Source organism: Gossypium hirsutum, chromosome A03 (genome assembly GCF_007990345.1).
Source record: "Gossypium hirsutum isolate 1008001.06 chromosome A03, Gossypium_hirsutum_v2.1, whole genome shotgun sequence".
NCBI lineage: Eukaryota > Viridiplantae > Streptophyta > Magnoliopsida > Malvales > Malvaceae > Gossypium > Gossypium hirsutum.
Window position 1 is genome coordinate 67,750,358 of NC_053426.1, and position 18,011 is coordinate 67,768,368.

Consider the following 18,011-nt stretch of genomic DNA (forward strand, 5'->3'; position numbering starts at 1 on the left):
AGATTTCAAGTATATTAACAATAATATGGATAACATGCTTATTTAGGCTTCATTTGGGGCGGCGGTGCGGTGCGTTTAGCTTACTTTTTGTCTCACGCTATAGTATCTAATCTCACCGCCACCGCTATTTTTACACTAACCGCAGGTAAACGCACCGTCCATCCAAACTCACCCTTAGTCACACAGACTTACCTCGGTAGTACAATCGGTGAAAAGGACTTATTCGTCATACTCTTTGTTTTTCCCCCATTCTAAGTATGAATCTCGTCTTCCTTGATCTATAACAACACATTTAATTTATTTACTCATCATGCTACTCAAATTAGCCCAATTTCACATTTTGGTAAAATTATATTTTTACCCCTAAACTTTGTCATATTTATGCTTTTTCCCCTAGGCTCATAAAATGAAATTCATTCAATTTCCTTACTACCCATGCCTAGTCGAACCTTTTTCATGCTTATAGCAGCCCACATTTTCATTTATTTCACATTTCAACCACTAAATTTACACATTTCACAAATTAGCCCCTAATTTGCATTTTCATTAAAAATCATTTAACAAAACTTGTATATCTATCAAAAGCATTCATAATCTATCAAGAAACTTCACAATACATGCTTATTCATCAATGGAATATTTTAAAATCTTTAATAGTTTAGAAATTGAAGATACGGGCTAACTAGATTAAGCTACAACGGTCTCGAAAACGTAGAAATTATTAAAAACTGAGCAAAAATGACTCACCAATTAAAGCACAAAGCTTGGCCGAATGTAACTTTCTCCATGGCTGCCCACTTTCTTTTCACATTCGGTTCAAGAAGAAAAGAGAAAAAGATGATGCCTTTTTACTATTTTTGTCTTATTATACTTATTAACTTAATTATCAAAATACCCTTTTATCAAAACATAAAAAACAAAATTCACTATTTCATGTTTTGCCTAACCGTCCACTCATAATATCAATAGGCTAATTGCCATGCAAGTATTCCACACTTCCTTTTAATAGCCATTGAACACTTTTAACAAATAGGATGCAACTTTTATATTTTACGCGATTTAGTCCTTTTATCAAATTAAGCACTCAAACAGTAAAATTACTTTTCGAAATTTTCACATAATAATTCCATCATGCTGCAAACCTTAATAAATTAATAAAATAAATTTTTTGACTTTGGGTTTGTGGTCCCGAAACCACTATTCTGACTAGACCCAAAATCGGGTTGTTACATAATTTCTCTTTTCCTCGATCTTCTTTGGACTCTTGATATACAGTAAAATATGAAAACCAGCTTCTTAAGGTTTCTTCAATGGTGTTTTTGGCTGAAGAAAAGTGAATATATCTCTAGAAATTCAATTTAATCCTACTTTAACTATTTAAATTTAGTTTATTTCCAATTTTTCCCCTTGTTCTCACTAATTCCTTTATTTTTTTCTGCTTATGCCGTCCAAACCTTTCACTTTAGGCTTATTTGCCCTGTTAATCCCTCCCATTTCTTATTTGAGCTATTTAGTCACTATTTCTTTAATTAAAAAGTTTTGCACATTTTTCAATTTAGTCTTTTTTAATTAATTAACTATCAAAACATTAAAATTTTCTAACGAAACTTTAATACTAATTCACTTCCACTCCGTAAATATTTATAAAAATATTTACAGCTTGGTTTATGAAATCGAGGTCTCAGTACCTTATTTTTGACCCAATTTACCTAATAAATTCTTTTAAATAACAAAATTCACTAATTCAAAAATAATTGTAACGCCCCAAATTTGTGTTTCGTCTTTTGCGATTTATTGACACAAATAACTATTTGCTTCAGTGGTTAAGTGTTTTGGGTGTGTGTGAGAGGTCCCAAGTTCAAGTCCTAGCTTTGGCAATTTTGGTACTTTTCTGAATTAAGCTTGATACTTGAGCAATGGGCTTATATTTAAGTATTTGTAATTTCATATCAGAATGGGCCAGTTGGTCTAGTGGTTAAGTGGAATGTGGGTTGGCTAGAAGTCCTGTGTTTGAAACTCCGTCTAACTGTAATGTTAATCTTTTTGTTTGGTTGTGGGTCAGAGTTTCAATTGTAGTTGGTTTCTGAGTAGTAGGTGGTTGAGGATGAGTGTTTAGTGGGGGTTAGGCAAAGTAGTTTTATCTTTTTGTTTCTCAAAAATCCTGTTTCCCTTTCCTGTCGAAATTCTGCTCAGAATTCTGACGTTCTTTTTGTTTTCTCCCATTTTCTTTTATCTTGTTGTTTTTCTTTCGATCGGCATCAACCCTTTGTTCTAAATTGTTGTTTTCTGCTCACGATTAGCGTACGTTGGTAAGTAGTATGCTTCGTTCGTATAAGTAGTTTTTTCTTTTAATCTATTGAAGCTGTGTGGATTGTTTGTTAACGTTAAACTTACGTCTGGCAGCGACGAATAGAGAAGATCACGTCCCTACTTTTGCAGAATCATAGACAATCGATCCGGGTGTTGGGGTAAATGTTAAACGCTCTTTATGGTCTTTTTTCGTTTTCGAGTTTTCATTCTAATCAAGAATTGTGACTGATGTTGGAGGGTTTTGATATCGATCTTAGGTGTCGGTCCTTGCGGGAGTGCCTTGGGCATCAAAACGAACCAAGTGTGTACCCAGAAACGTAGAAAACAAGGGTTTCGATGAAAGCTAAAAACCATTCTGTCGAAGCCACACCGCCGTGTGCCCTAACACAGGCATGTGATCGACGAGGCCAGGCCGTGTGCACTAGGCACGGCCATGTGATAGCCAGGAAGGCTGTATGCGAGACACGGGCTAGACTATTTTGGGTCGTGTGGGTCACAAGGGCATGTGGGCCCACACGGGTAAACCACACGGACGTGTGGAATTCTGGGCCAGGGCCAATTTGGGCCGTGTGGGCCACACGGGTAGGCCATATGGGCATGTAAGCCCATTGTTCTAAGAAATTCTGTAAGATTGCACGGATCTCCCAAATCGACTATGGACCTACTATAGGGTCGGTAAGCATTATTTAGACCCCTATCTATGTGATCTGATTGTATGATGTCTGACTGAAGTTGAATACAGAACTGATTGTATGATTTGATAAAATTGCATAACTGCATGACATTCTATTATTTGTTGCATTGCATTGAGGTGGGTTGACGATTTGTAGAGGAAATGTTTGAAAGGATCTTAAGCCTGTTATCTGGCAGCTCAGCTGCAAATTTCTATTTATGTGTCGTATTTCGATACAACATGGTGTGTAAAGATGGGTGGGTTGATTTAATCCTCACATGGTGTGTAGGGTTGGACGAAGATGGTGTGTAGAGGCTGGTGGGTAGGATTCTGATATTCTATTCTGTATATTGCATCTGAGATGAGCCAAGGCCTTAATATCTATCTAAAACTGTGATTGATTGGGCCAAAGCCCAAACTTACATTTGAGATTGGTTTTTATATATACTCTGATGTGTATCTATATATATGTTTTCTATGGGGATTACACACTGAGTTTGCGTAAACTCACCCTTTCTGTCTAATCTGTACAGGTAATCCCCAGACTTGACGGTTTGGTGCAGCGGAGGACTCGACGATGGCCACACCTATTTAGACAGTTTTAAACTCTGTTTCGGTATTAACCTCTCAACTATTTTTTTCTGGTTGTTTTGATGTAATTTTGGACTTTATGGACTGTTTTACTTTATTTGGATTTTTAAACTGTTTATGGGATTTTAGTCTAAACAAGGTTTTTAATCAAAATAATAGTTTTCTTAAATATGAACGGTTTTCCAAAGATGAACTTTATCAAAGCTTCTGTTAAAAAGACACGATTTTTTTTACATAACAAAGGACATGCCTTTTACTCCGAATTAAGACAAAGATTAATTAATTGGAACGGATTTAACTAAAAAATTTCATTTTTGAAATCCATTCCATGTGACACTATCAGATTCGGTCATAACGTCTAGGTTGGATTTGGGGTGTTACAATATTTCTAAAATCACACTTGACTCATAAATATTAATTTATTAAATTTTCGAACTTACTCGTCAGATTTAGTGACCTCGATCACTATTTTCGACACCACTAAAAATTAGGCTGTTACATAGATAAACTGGCAAAAGTTGTGGAGTGCTAGTAGGATAAATCGATTAATGTGTGCCCACCACTGTCAGATAAACTGACGAAAATTGCGACCACTGCTAGTCGGATAAACAGACGAAATAATTAGTAAACGCAGCTCTAGTTGGATAAACCAGCGATATTTGTGCTCAGTGCTAGTCGGATAAACCTATGATATTAAATGTGAGCCTAGCTCTAGTTGGTTTAACCAACAAATTGACACTATTTCATTCCACAATTTCCTCATTCATTAAATATCATCGTCATTCAAATATAGACAAAATATTGTATATCAAGTATTCAAATAACATTTAATAATAGTCAAATAAATAGACAATAGGTTAAGTTTAAGACTATGAACTTACCAAAATACGGCACATGCTATGAATCGAAGACGTCTACTCAGTGATCTTTTACTTTCCACGGTTGATGCCCAATCTATTCTTCTTTTGATCAAATTAGCAAATTAATTCCATTACTTAATTTGAATACCATACTTGCTTTTAATTAAATCAATTAACCTTAGATCATAATTTATACTTTTACCCTCAACAATTGACATTTACTCAACTAAATCATTAACATCAAAATTAGCTTGATTGCATCTTCATCTAATTTCCATAACTAACCACATATACATATAATTTATTAAAAATCCCTAAATTCTTGAATTTTATAACTTAACACAATGGTAGTTTAATTTATAGCATTTAACTCCTTGAAAGCTAATACTAATAAAACTCATAATACAAAATATTTTATTTGCTCACTAGACTTATTAATTCAACTCAAAATTTCTAGCCTAAAGAACAATCCACCAAAACAGTCCCTAGACTTCACAAAAATTAACAATTTAACCCCTAATTCTATCAAAACAACTTCAAACATTAGAGTTTTTCAACAATAGCAACTTCCACAAATATCATAATTTCTCTAAATTTCCACATAGGTAATCTACTGCATAATTTCAAGGTTCCAAAAATATAAAGTTTAATTGAAAATTATCAAATCATGCCAATAAAGTTAAACTTCAAAAATGAAAATTAAAGGCCGAATGGTGCTAACCTTTTTCTTCTCCAAATCGGCATGCAAAAGAGACGAAACTTTAATTTGTTCCTCTTTCCATTTTCTTTCCCCACTACTCTATTTGTTTCTTTTATTTTATTGATATTTTCATTTCATTTTCATTTTTATTATAACTTAACATAATTACTAATTTAAGCATTATTATACAATTAACATATATTACATATATATATATAATTCACTCATAATTATCCACTAACCATAACTCATCAAATTAATGGATTAATTATTTAAATAGTCCCTTATTCTAATCCCACTTTGAAATTTAATACTAATTACTAATTTATCACCCACTTATTTTAATTTAATAATTCAACCCCCAAGAATATTTATACTCAAACTTTTAACCCTTCAAACAAATTTCACATCTTTGCATTCAATATATATACCATTAAATCCTTAATCCAAAACCTCCAAATTTTAGTTTTCTTGAATCAATTCTCATGAAACCAATTTATACTATTGTCCAACATTCCCTTAATCACTACAAATCACGGTTTAAGCCATTCTATCATTTAATTACATTTTTACTTATTTGCACTCAACATTTACCCTCAATACAATTAAATCCTCAAGTATAAATCATATTATTTAATTAAAATCAAGGAAATCTCATTTCAACCAATTATTCCACAAGGTCCAAAACAACTCATACTTTCAATTAATTCACAGTTTAGTCCTTAAATTTACCATTTCCATAATTAAGCCCCTAAGCTTTAAAATCATCAAGAATTATTTAACAAAAATGTTTATTTAATTACCAAACTTAATATCCAATAAAATAACATCAAGAACTTAATTTCCCTACAATGGCAATACTTACAAACTTTACTAAATCTAAAAATTTGAACATGGGCACATTAACTCATGAGATTAAGACTTCAAAAACATAAATTTCATGTAAAAATAACAAAAATCTACTAACCAAATTAGTCATGCAACATTAGCTCTTGGCTGTGCATGACTTCTCTATAACACCCTTCACCCGTATCCATCGCCGGAACCGGGTTACAGAGCATTACCGGAGTTTACAAATCAAACAGATAGGAATTTCAAACATTTCATATCTTATAATATTTAGGTCAGAAACCAATCATACATATTGTCCCTTATTCAAGCCTTCAAGGCCCAAAATACGCATTAAAAACAAGTTAGGAAAAATTCAGAAACTTAGAAAATTTTTTGGAATACAATAAGAATTTTCAAAGCTGATGGGTTCATACGACCGTGTGGTCAGGCCGTGTGACTCACACAGTCAAGAGATATGTCCGTGTCTTAAGTCGTGTGGGCATTTGAAATAGGGACACATGGCCATGTCCTAGCTCGTGTTCATGCCCCTGTAACTATCTGACTTGGGTCACATGGCCAAGCCACACGCCCATGTGCTAGGTTATGTACCTTTTCGAAATGGCCTCGCACGCCCGTGTGCAAGCTGTGTGTTTCACATGGCCAAGTCACGCGCCCTTATGTCTGGCCGTGTAGACCTAAAATGTATCTTTAACAACAATTTTGTCATTTTCTACATACTTGGACATTAAACAACTCAAAAACCATTCATTTAACCATTTTAAAACACGATCAAACACATTCAAAACATGTCAAAACAATCATCCTAGGTGCCTAACCAATGTACCCTCATTGGTACCACATTTATATCATCAATTCATATCATCAAAGCATCATTCAAATCCAAATTATAAACAAACCAAATTCAATCCATTTTGCCTAGTTCATAAGCACTTAAACACCAATTTAAATTAACATGCACATATTTAGATTTGGTTCAATTTACCATGCCATAATATGGCTTCAAAAACAAACACATATATATATATATATCAAACCATTATTAAACTTTTAACCTCATTTACAATCAATCCACGAAATAACTATTATTTAAACACCCTAGGTACATGCCGACACAAAAGATAGACTTCACCACATTTGAGTCCGGGATCGTTGTTGGATGCTGAATCGGCGTTCAAAAGTTAAGTACCTATCTTGCGTATGAAAAACAAAACTGTATGCTGAGTAAAACTCAGTGGTATTTCTATAATCCGAATCTTTAAAGACAAGATAATATAATATGCACAACAGAATTTTAAGCACATATTAATGTCTAATATCATGACTATCATATGCTATCATATTTCATTTTTTGAGCAATGTCCCAATTCACACAATTGCTATATCAATAATTATTCATATATCAAACCATATTTATTTGTACAATGACATTAGCCATTCAATACTTAATTCATGAATACATCATTTCATACCATACTCAATTCTCATCACTTGTTAGACAATAGTTTTTCACAATTTGATTCACATATCATTTAAACAATAGCATTAGCCATTCCATATTCAATTCATGAGTATATAATCCATATATTCCATGTATTTACAACATATTTCACATTCTATTTTCAATTCACTATATCATTTCCATTTCTCACACCACGCCATTTCAATATCAATTATAAAATTTTATTATTTATTTACCCCTATTAACATGACTCGGACTCGAACGGATACATGGATCCAACCAACACACTAGTTTGGCACCCAGTGCCTCATCAGATAATTCGAAGTAATATGCACCTAGCGCTATATAAATTTGACACCCAATGTCTCATCGATTAAACCAAAGTAAATTGGCACCCAATGCCTCATCAACTCGAAGTCGAAGAAATCCCTGAACTCTTTCTATGCTATGGCATGCCATCTATATCCGACTCAGCCCGATATAGTTAATAGGGTTACATTTTACTTCTCAAATATAATCAATATTCAATATCAAATTTTCATATCATCACATATATACACATGAATTCAATTCAATTTATATAAATTCAATAAATTCATCACATATTGAAACAATCCATTTCAATTGTAAAACAAAATAGTTCTCACCTCTAATACTTACCATATGCAAGAAATCAAAATGCAATAATTTTACAACTTAATTCGGATTATAAAAATACAAACCAGGAATTCTGAACTATTCGATGTCCACTTTATCTTTCCCCATTTTAGTTAAGGATTCAAGTATGACGTTAGTTATGGAATTAAAACAATTAAAATTCATCAATATAACACAATTCAATTTCATATTGAATATTTAATTTTGACTCAATATTTGCTTAAATTTCAATTTAGTCCCTAAACCGAGACTAATTTTTATTCTTCACAATTAATTTTATATTTTTACACAAATTTCACTTTAAACTAATTCAACTTCCTATTTTAACTTAAACCCATAAATTTTAAATTTTTCACAATTTAGTTCCTATTTGATAAATGCCAAATTATACATATCTATACCCCAAATACTTAGCATATTTATGGATGTTTATTACTAGGTTTGTGGATTTTGGTGCTCTTAATTCGGTTATTTCATGTTTTGTACTCAGGAGAGCACCAAGAGTCGAAAGAAGTCAAAAACAAGCTAAAAAAAGACAAAACAAACCAAATCGAGAAGATGACACAGCCTAAGCCTTGCCACACGGGCATCTAACACGCCCGTGGCCTTCGAGGGTGTCGACCAAGGTTTTCACGATTCACACGGCCTGACCATTGAGTCCACACTGCCGTGTCCAATTCAACAGATCGAACACAGCCTGGTAATCACGTCACACGACCGTGGCACACAGGCGTGTCCCTTTTTCAAAGAGTTGTATTTTACACGGAAAAAGGGTACTCAGGGAGGAAGAAAGCCAATCCAAAGCCTATATAAACACCCTAAGTGTGACCTAGAAAGAGGCCGCTCTTTCCAGAACTTTTCTGGAATATAGAACCACACGCCAGGAATTACTTGACACCCAATGTCTCATCGATTAAACCAAAGTAAATTGGCACCCAATGCCTCATCAACTCAAAGTCGAAGAAATCCCTGAACTTTTTCTATGCTATGGCATGCCATCTATATCCGACTTAGCCCGATATAGTTAATAGGGTTACATTTTACTTCTCAAATATAATCAATATTCAATATCAAATTTTCATATCATCACATATATACACATGAATTCAATTCAATTTATATAAATTCAATAAATTCATCACATATCGAAACAATCCATTTCAATTGTAAAACACAATAGTTCTTACCTCTAATACTTACCATATGCAAGAAATCAAAATGCAATAATTTTACAACTTAATTCGGATTATAAAAATACAAACCAGGAATTCTGAACTATTCGATGTCCACTTTATCTTTCCCCATTTTAGTTAATGATTCAAGTATGACGTTAGTTATGGAATTAAAACAATTAATATTCATCAATATAACACAATTCAATTTCATATTGAATATTTAATTTTGACTCAATATTTGCTTAAATTTCAATTTAGTCCCTAAACCTAGACTAATTTTATTCTTCACAATTAATTTTATATTTTTACACAAATTTCACTTTAAACTAATTCAACTTCCTATTTTAACTTAAACCCATAAATTTTAAATTTTTCACAATTTAGTTCCTATTTGATAAATGCCAAATTATACATATCTATACCCCAAATACTTAGCATATTTATGGATGTTTATTACTAGATTTGTGGATTTTGGTGCTCTTAATCCGGTTATTTCATGTTTTGTACTCAGGAGAGCACCAAGAGTCGAAAGAAGTCAAAAACAAGCTAAAAAGAGACAAAACAAACCAAATCGAGAAGATGACATGGCCTAAGCCTTGCCACACGGGCATCTAACACGCCCGTGGCCTTCGAGGTTGTCGACCAAGGTTTTCACGATTCACACGGCCTGACCATTGAGCCCACACGGCCGTGTCTAATTCAACAGATCGAACATAGCCTGGTAATCACGTCACACGACCGTGGCACACAGGCGTGTCCCTTTTTCAAAGAGTTGTATTTTAAACGGAAAAAGGGTACTCAGGGAGGAAGAAAGCTAATCCAAAGCCTATATAAACACCCTAAGTGTGACCTAGAAAGAGGCCGCTCTTTCCAGAACTTTTCTGGAATATAGAACCACATGCCAAGAATTACTTGAAGAAAGCCAGACTATCCATCTCAAAAGCCGGAGCTACTCCAAGACTGAAGATCTCTATCAGAATTCCTTCAGGGGTTTTAGAGTTTTCTTTATGTTTTGTTATTTTCATACTCTTGAGATGTACTCTTCTTTTATTATGAACTAAACCCCTTAAATACCTAAGGGGGATAAAACCTCTGATGGATCTTGTTATTATTATCTGAACTGTATGATAAATACTAGATTTGTTCTTAATTATGTGTTCTTAATGCTTGAGTTAATATTCCGGGTATTAATTCATGATTTGATATGCTTATGCAGAGGAGGAATAGACCCTGCCTAAGAGTAGATTTGGCATAATTAAGTGGAGTTGATCGAAGGCCTTGAAATAGGGTTACGAGATTTTACCGGATTAGGGTGAAACTTAATATGGGAGTCCATAGAGTGATTTACTGCTTCCCTAGGGGTTTTAATTAAGAAAGAAATTTCGATTAATTCAACTGAGGGTTAGACGTTATTAGTCTCGAAAGGGATAATAACATAGGTTAGGGAGTCTCACGGATCAAGTCAAGTGAATAAATCATCCGGTTCAGAGTCAGATAACAAGTGAAATCTAGGTGGATTCCTCATTGGGTGTCGTCTTTATCAATTGCTTTTCTTCGAGTCTTTTTCCAAATTTTCTTTTTGCTTTAATTAAATCAGTTAATTAGTTTAAATAATTAGTTAATTAAAACAAACCCTTTTATTCTTAGGCTAGATAATAAAAAGATAGTTATTATTAGTACTTTTGGTTCCCTTGGGTACGATATCCCGGTCTTGTCATTACTATTCTATTGTTCGATAGGTGCACTTGCCTTTTCGTCGTGATAATAGTTAGTCTAAGTTTGATCTTCATTATAAATATTTATTACTTGTTACGAATCACGTGATCAAGTTTTTGGCGTCGTTGCCAGGGAACTGAAATATTAGGAACACTAAATTTTTATTACTTTAGCCATTTATTTTTCTTGCAATTTTGTTTTATTTTATTATTTATTAATTTACTTTTTCTCTCTCTTAGCAGGTTTTTATAGTTTATGACTAGAAGAAACCCGTCAGGACCATTACTCTTTGACAAAGAAATCGATCGTACAATTCGCAAAAATCAAAGAGAAATAAGGCGTAATTTACAATACACGGAGAACGAGCAAGAAGACAATACTCAACCCCCAACCGAAGAGATGGTTGAAAACCCAAGCGATCAGCTGCCTCCTGCAATTGCAACTAATCAAAATCCTTCTCCACGTACTATGCATGATTATGCTAAACCTTCTTTAACAGGAACTAAGTCTAGTATAGTTAGACCTGCTATTGTTGTGAATAATTTCAAACTAAAACCTAACATAATTCAGATGATATAGTGTTTGATGGTTTGCAGGATAAGGATCCCAACACGCACTTGGCAAATTTTCTTGAATTTTGCGATACATTCAAAATTAATGGCGTTTCTGATAATGCCATTTGTTTTCAGTTATTTCCCTTTTCACTAAGAAACAAAGCTAAATAGTGTTTGAACTCGTTACCACGAGGGTCTATCACTACTTGGGAACAAATGACCGAGAAATTTTTACTAAAATATTTTCCGCCGGCTAAAACGGCTAAATTGCGTAATGATATTTCTTCTTTTGTACAGATGGATTTAAAACACTTTACGATGCATGGGAGTGATACAAGGACTTACTGAGAAGGTGCCCTCACTATGGGTTACCGCTTTGGCTGCAAGTTCAAACGTTCTACAATGGTGTGAATCCCTTGACAAGACAAATGATTGACGCAGCTGCTGGCGGAACCATCAACAATAAAACACCGGAAGATACATATGAATTTATAGAGGAGATGTCACTGAATAACTATCAGTGGCAAGTTATGAGGACAAAGCCAACGAAAATAGCCGGCGTCTATAACATCGATTCAGTCACCATGCTCTCAAATCAGGTAGAACTTTTCAATAAAAAGATTGATAGTTTTCTTGGTTCTACGCAGGTACATCCAGTAATGAGGTGTGACTCAAGTGGAGGAGGTGTGCATACAGAATATCAATCCTTCAATCCCACAACCGAAGAGGATCAAGTCAACTATATAGGTAATAATAACTTTAGATCTCAAAATAACCCATATAGTAATACTTATAATGCATGTTGGAGGAACCACCCAAATTTTTCCTGAGGAGATCAAAGAAATCCAAAGCCACAAAATCCTCAGGGTTTTCAACAGCCACCTTATCAACAAGAGAAAAAACCAAACCTCGAAGGGATGCTTTCTAAATTCATCTTGGTGACAGAAACCCGTTTCCAAAATACCGAGACAGCACTTAAGAATCAACAAGCATCAATCTAAGGACTGGAAACTCAAATAGGCCAGCTGTCCAAACTAATCTTCGAACGACCATAAGGTAGCCTACCAAGTAATACTGAACCTAATCCGAGGGAACAACTCAATGCAATTAGCATTCAAGATACGGAAGGATTCATTACACCTAATCCAGAAATACAGCAAGACAACGCGATGAACAAAGAACGAGAAGAGGTAAACAATAATGATCCCAAACAGGTAAGTACAAATCATGAACCTCGTGTGCCATATCCTAAAGCGATGACTAAAGACAGAACAGAAGAACAATTCAGTAAGTTTGTCAAACTCTTAAAGAAATTACATATTAACTTACCCTTTATTGAAGTTCTTTCGTAGATGCCCAACTCAGCAAAATTCTTAAAAGAACTTCTGAGCAATAAAAGGAAATTAGACGCTACATTGCATGTGGAACTCAATGCAGTCTGCTCAGCTATTCTAAAGAATGAGGTACCTAACAAATTGAAAGATCTAGGGATTTTTACAATTCCTTGCTTAATTGGTAGTCTATCTGTGAATAATGCTTTAGTTGATCTAGGGGCAGGTATAAATGTTATGCCATATAAAATGTTTAAAAGACTAGGTCTCGGTAAACCCAAACAGACTAGGATGAGCATACAATTGGCTTACAAAACAGTTAAATTTCCTAAGTGTATTATTGAAGACGTTCTCATTAAAATTGATAAATTTATTTACCCAGTAGACTTCGTTGTCTTAGATATGGATGAGGATAACGAGGTACCTCTAATTTTAGGACGACTATTTTTAGCAACTGTCAGAACCATTATTAATGTAGGCACAGGAGAGCTAACAATTCGTGTAGGTGACGACACAGTAACACTCCAAGCACGCGACTCAGTCAAAACCTCTAAGACTCAAGATAATGCTATAAAAACTGTCGATAATAAAACTAATATTCAATCGTCCTTGCAGGAACTTCCTTGAACAAAGACAACAGAGATAGTGCGCTACTATCATGAAGAGAACAAAGCCGTCCATGAAGAACAAAGACTACAGATAGAGGAGCTAGACGAACAGCGAGAACACATGATAAACCAAAACTATATAAAAACAAGCCCGATACCTCTCCTAATCAACTTCAGGTCGGCGATACAGTCTTACTAGATGCCGTTGATCCTCAAATTGTCACTACCACGCCAAATAAGGAAATCTCTCTTACGGTACTTAGTATTTTTCCATTCGGTACAGTGGAGGTGAGTCATCCCAAGTTCGGCACTTTTAAGGTAAACAACAACTGTTTAAAACCTTATTTTAAAATTGACAACAGGAATGAGGAGTATAAACTCCTCGAACCACCATGATCATTCAACGGAGAGGTAAGTCGAGCTTAGACTATAAATAAGCGCTTCTCGGGAGGTAACCCGAGCACTAACATATTTTGATTTCTTTATTTTTATTTTTATTTTCTCACACTTCGAATCAATTAACTTAATCTTTGAATTGCAAAGTTTTCAGCACACACGGCTAGGCACACGGGCGTGCCTAAAGCAGTGGCCAAATAGGGGAAGAGACACGGCCGTGCGATAGGTCGTGTTGAAGTAGGATATGATTTCCCCAAAACACGGGGTACGATAAATCCGTGCAACATGGTCATGGGTGAACTTGATAGGAATACACGGGCATGGGAATGAAAACCCACGGGAGTTCTAGGGACAAGGCTCGATTCTATTTCTTCGACGCAGGTGTGCGACACGCTCGTGCCATTCAGCATGTACAACAATACTCGGGCATGCTACCATAACATACGGGCGTGGGAGAAGCGAACAAAGCTAGGCACGGCCGTGCACCATGGCCGTGTGCCACACACGCCTAAGATACATGGGCGTGGGACAGTAGCCGGGCACGACCTAAATTGAAAATTTCAAAAAATACGGGCTCACCCTCAAAGTACACGGGCGTGGCCCTAGGCCGTGTGACCCTCTCCTATATAAACAAACCATTGTTCATCTTCTTCCCCCTTTCAAAACCCTAGCCGAAAACTCCTCCTCCCCACTCCCTAATCCTTATTCTAGCCACCATTTCCAAGATTCTCACTTCCCCAACCCTCAAACCACCCTAAAATCCATTCCCCTTGCATTAATCTTCACTTTCCCCTATCTATATCCTCCATTTTTCCTCCACACGACTATACCCCCGCGTCACGCGCCCGTACTCGACATCAACAGGCCCGTGCGCCGCCATACAGCAGCCTTTGGTTCCCTTTCTCAACTTTGTTTTTCCAATTTGTATTGCTACATTAGTGTTCTACATGCTTTACATAGATATTGTAATATTTTGCTTTAGACAAGTAATATAATTTGCCTTAGAATTTTCTTTATTTGAATTATTTAAGCTACCAAATAGCATATACTAGTTTTGGGCCACTTGTTTAACTACTGATGTATCTTGGATTCTATCAATGCTCATATATTTTCAGGTACATTATGTCGTCATCAAGAGGAAAGAAGGCTACGGTCCCATCCTCAAAGAGACGTAGAGGACCGAGTTCTTCCTCGGTGCGTGCTACAGCTGAAGTTCAGCACCCGTTCCCTAAATTTCCACAAGGTTCGTAAAAGGAGCTATTTCTGATACTATGCGTACGACCCATCACCATAGGTCGCTGCATCGACTGGGCTGCCGTAGAGCAAGCCCAGCTCGCTGACGCCATCCGCACCCTCCTGTCCACAGACCCATGGAAACGGTTCTTCACTATTACCGAGCCCACTTATTTAGAGCTAGCTTTAGAATTATGCTCTACTTTTTATTTACAGGTGGTGATGACGACCAATGACGACTCAGACACCATTCACTTTCGATTAGACGGTCGAAAGAACTTTTATTTACAGGTGGTGATGACGAACAATGATGACTCAGACACCATTCACTTTCGATTAGGCGGTCTAGTTCTTTCGATGATTGTCCCAGAGTTTGGAGTTGCTCTGGGACTTTACACCGATAAGTTTATGGAGGAGGAGGACATGAATGCACTACCACATAATATCCACATCTCCTCCTCCTTGTGCTGGAAGGCTTTGGCACCACTCTCTTTCACCTACGACCCCAGCCGCTCGAAGGCTTCAGCTCTCCCCCCTTCCCTACGATATCTTCATGTTATATTGGCATACACCTTGACCGAAAGGAGAGAGAGCACTGGCGTCGTCACCACCCACGACGCCTACTATTTATGGTGTATGGTGAATGCACACGTGACCAACTTAGCATACTTTATTACTTTTGCCATTCACCATCAGACCGAACGGCATAGGAAGGGAGTGATCTCTATCGGCCTTGCCAGATACTTCGGCCTCCTCAGCACACGGCCCAGTCATCAACGCTTACCCTGATAGGTCAGATGTCCCCACAGGACATCACGACTATGTTACACATGAGGATGATCGAGCGTCAACGTGGGACCGATCCTCCTCATTACCGTCTCTCGCATGCCATTGAAAAGGATGATCTTGAGGACATCCCTGATGATATTCCCCCACAACATGAGGAGCCTTCTACCGTGCCACTTAGGGAACAACTAGCTCATGCGGCTACTTCATTGGCACACCTTTCCGACCGACTCGCCCATTTCGAGCAGTATTTCTTTACACAGTTCGAGATGATCCACGAGCGAGATCGGCGACGGGACCGACAGATGGACGATATGCAGGCCATGATACAGTAGCTGTGCCAACACTTCCGCATCGCCACTCCAGCACCACCACCTGAGGGCTCCACCGACGAGGATCATTGACTCCTCCTATTTTTTTATTTATTTTTATTTTTATTTTATTTTATTTTTATTTTTCTTTTGATTTTTATTTTCATTTCAATTTTATTATTTTATTTTGAAAGACATATCTATATTAGTAAATATTACTTTTCTATTTTTTGGTATTTCTAACAAGTAATTCCACTACGCTCTCTTCCACACTAACTCTTAATAAACTCTTCATGATTCTACAGACTTCCAAGCAAAGCTGCTAGGAATATTTTACGGAATGAGGAAACAAAAGGGAAACAATACCTCACGAGTGCCATGTTCAACGACCTAATTTCTTCATCTAGCCAAGAACAATAGCAGCCACCACTTTCCCCGAACACTTCATCCTTAGAATCAAGCTCCACATCCATATAACAGGGAGTTTCACCTTCTTTCCTCTTATGATTTTCTTTATTTTGAATAATATATCTTTGTACATTGAGGGCAATGTACATCTTAAGTGTGGAAGGGGTAAACATGAAACCTAACTTTTTGCATTATTCTCAAATCCCTGAATTTGGTCTTGTGCTTAAGTGATTTTCTCATAATATTGATAGAATAAATTCTGATTGATCTACAATTATTGTTGATATGTTGTGAATTAGACCAAGGGAATTATGCATGATTATTTGATTATAGGACCTTAAAGAATCGAGCATGATAAGTTGATATTTTGAGAACTAAAATTTTTTAGATTATTTTCCTAAATTGAGGTATTATCTTGAAATCTTAAGTATACATTAATGACATCAAAAACCCAAATTTTTTGTGAGATTTTTTAGCCTTTTGAGCATATAGCTTTCTTTCTTGCTCACTTCTTTTGTGGTTTGAGTGTGTCAACATTGAACTGTTATTCTAGAACTTGTTTCGATTATACATATCGAAATCACACGTATGATTTGATATGCTGAGATGATAAAGGCACTTAGGATTTAACCCATTTACTCCATAAAAAGCCTTCTCACATAATTAAACCCTTAGTGAAACCCCTTGAGCCTACTAACCCTTTTTCATTGATTAACCCTCATCATTAACCCATTATTGTTGAAATCCTCCTACTGAATTTGACCCTTTTTATTGAGATTGAATTTAATATTGTTACCTCGCTATGTTCACCATTTTTTGTTACTGGATCATGAAGTATGATTTCTATATTGTATCGATTTGATTTGTTCTTAAAAAAAATGTAATTCTCAGTAAGCTAAAGTTGTCATGAACTCATGTAAAATAGTTCTAGATATTTGTTTGTGGTTCAGTAATTAAGTTTTTGATAGTGGGGTAATATATTAAAATTATCTCGATTCTAACCTTTGTCTCTTCAGCTTGTATCCATACCTGTAACCTAAACCCCGTTACAACCATGCAAAGACCTTTTTGATTAGTGTATCATATCAATTACAAGTGGTGGAGATTTGATTTTCATGCAAGCCTATGGTAATAACTTTTCATGTTAGACAATCGAGTGCTTAATCTTGAACCTTAAACACTTTGAGTGATTTGAGTGAATCTTTAGTAAGGATGTCATCTCTTGTATATTTAAGACTGAATTAATTACTTAGAGGAAGGAGATTACCTATGATTTTATTATCAAAATATTCGATTTAGATTGTTTGAGGCTTTTAATGCCCTTATAGTTGAATTCTCACTGTATGATTTTCTGTGGAATAACTTGTAACATTATCAGTAACGATTATGTG

At 35.7% G+C, this 18,011-nt stretch overlaps 1 non-coding gene across 1 annotated transcript; it reads right to left on the reverse strand.

The window, feature by feature from the left end:
- Positions 1–11,811: 11,811 nt before the first annotated feature.
- Positions 11,812–11,917, reverse strand: LOC121227672 (small nucleolar RNA R71). Its single transcript, XR_005925224.1, has one exon. It is a non-coding gene; the product is annotated as a small nucleolar RNA R71 (small nucleolar RNA).
- Positions 11,918–18,011: the final 6,094 nt, after the last annotated feature.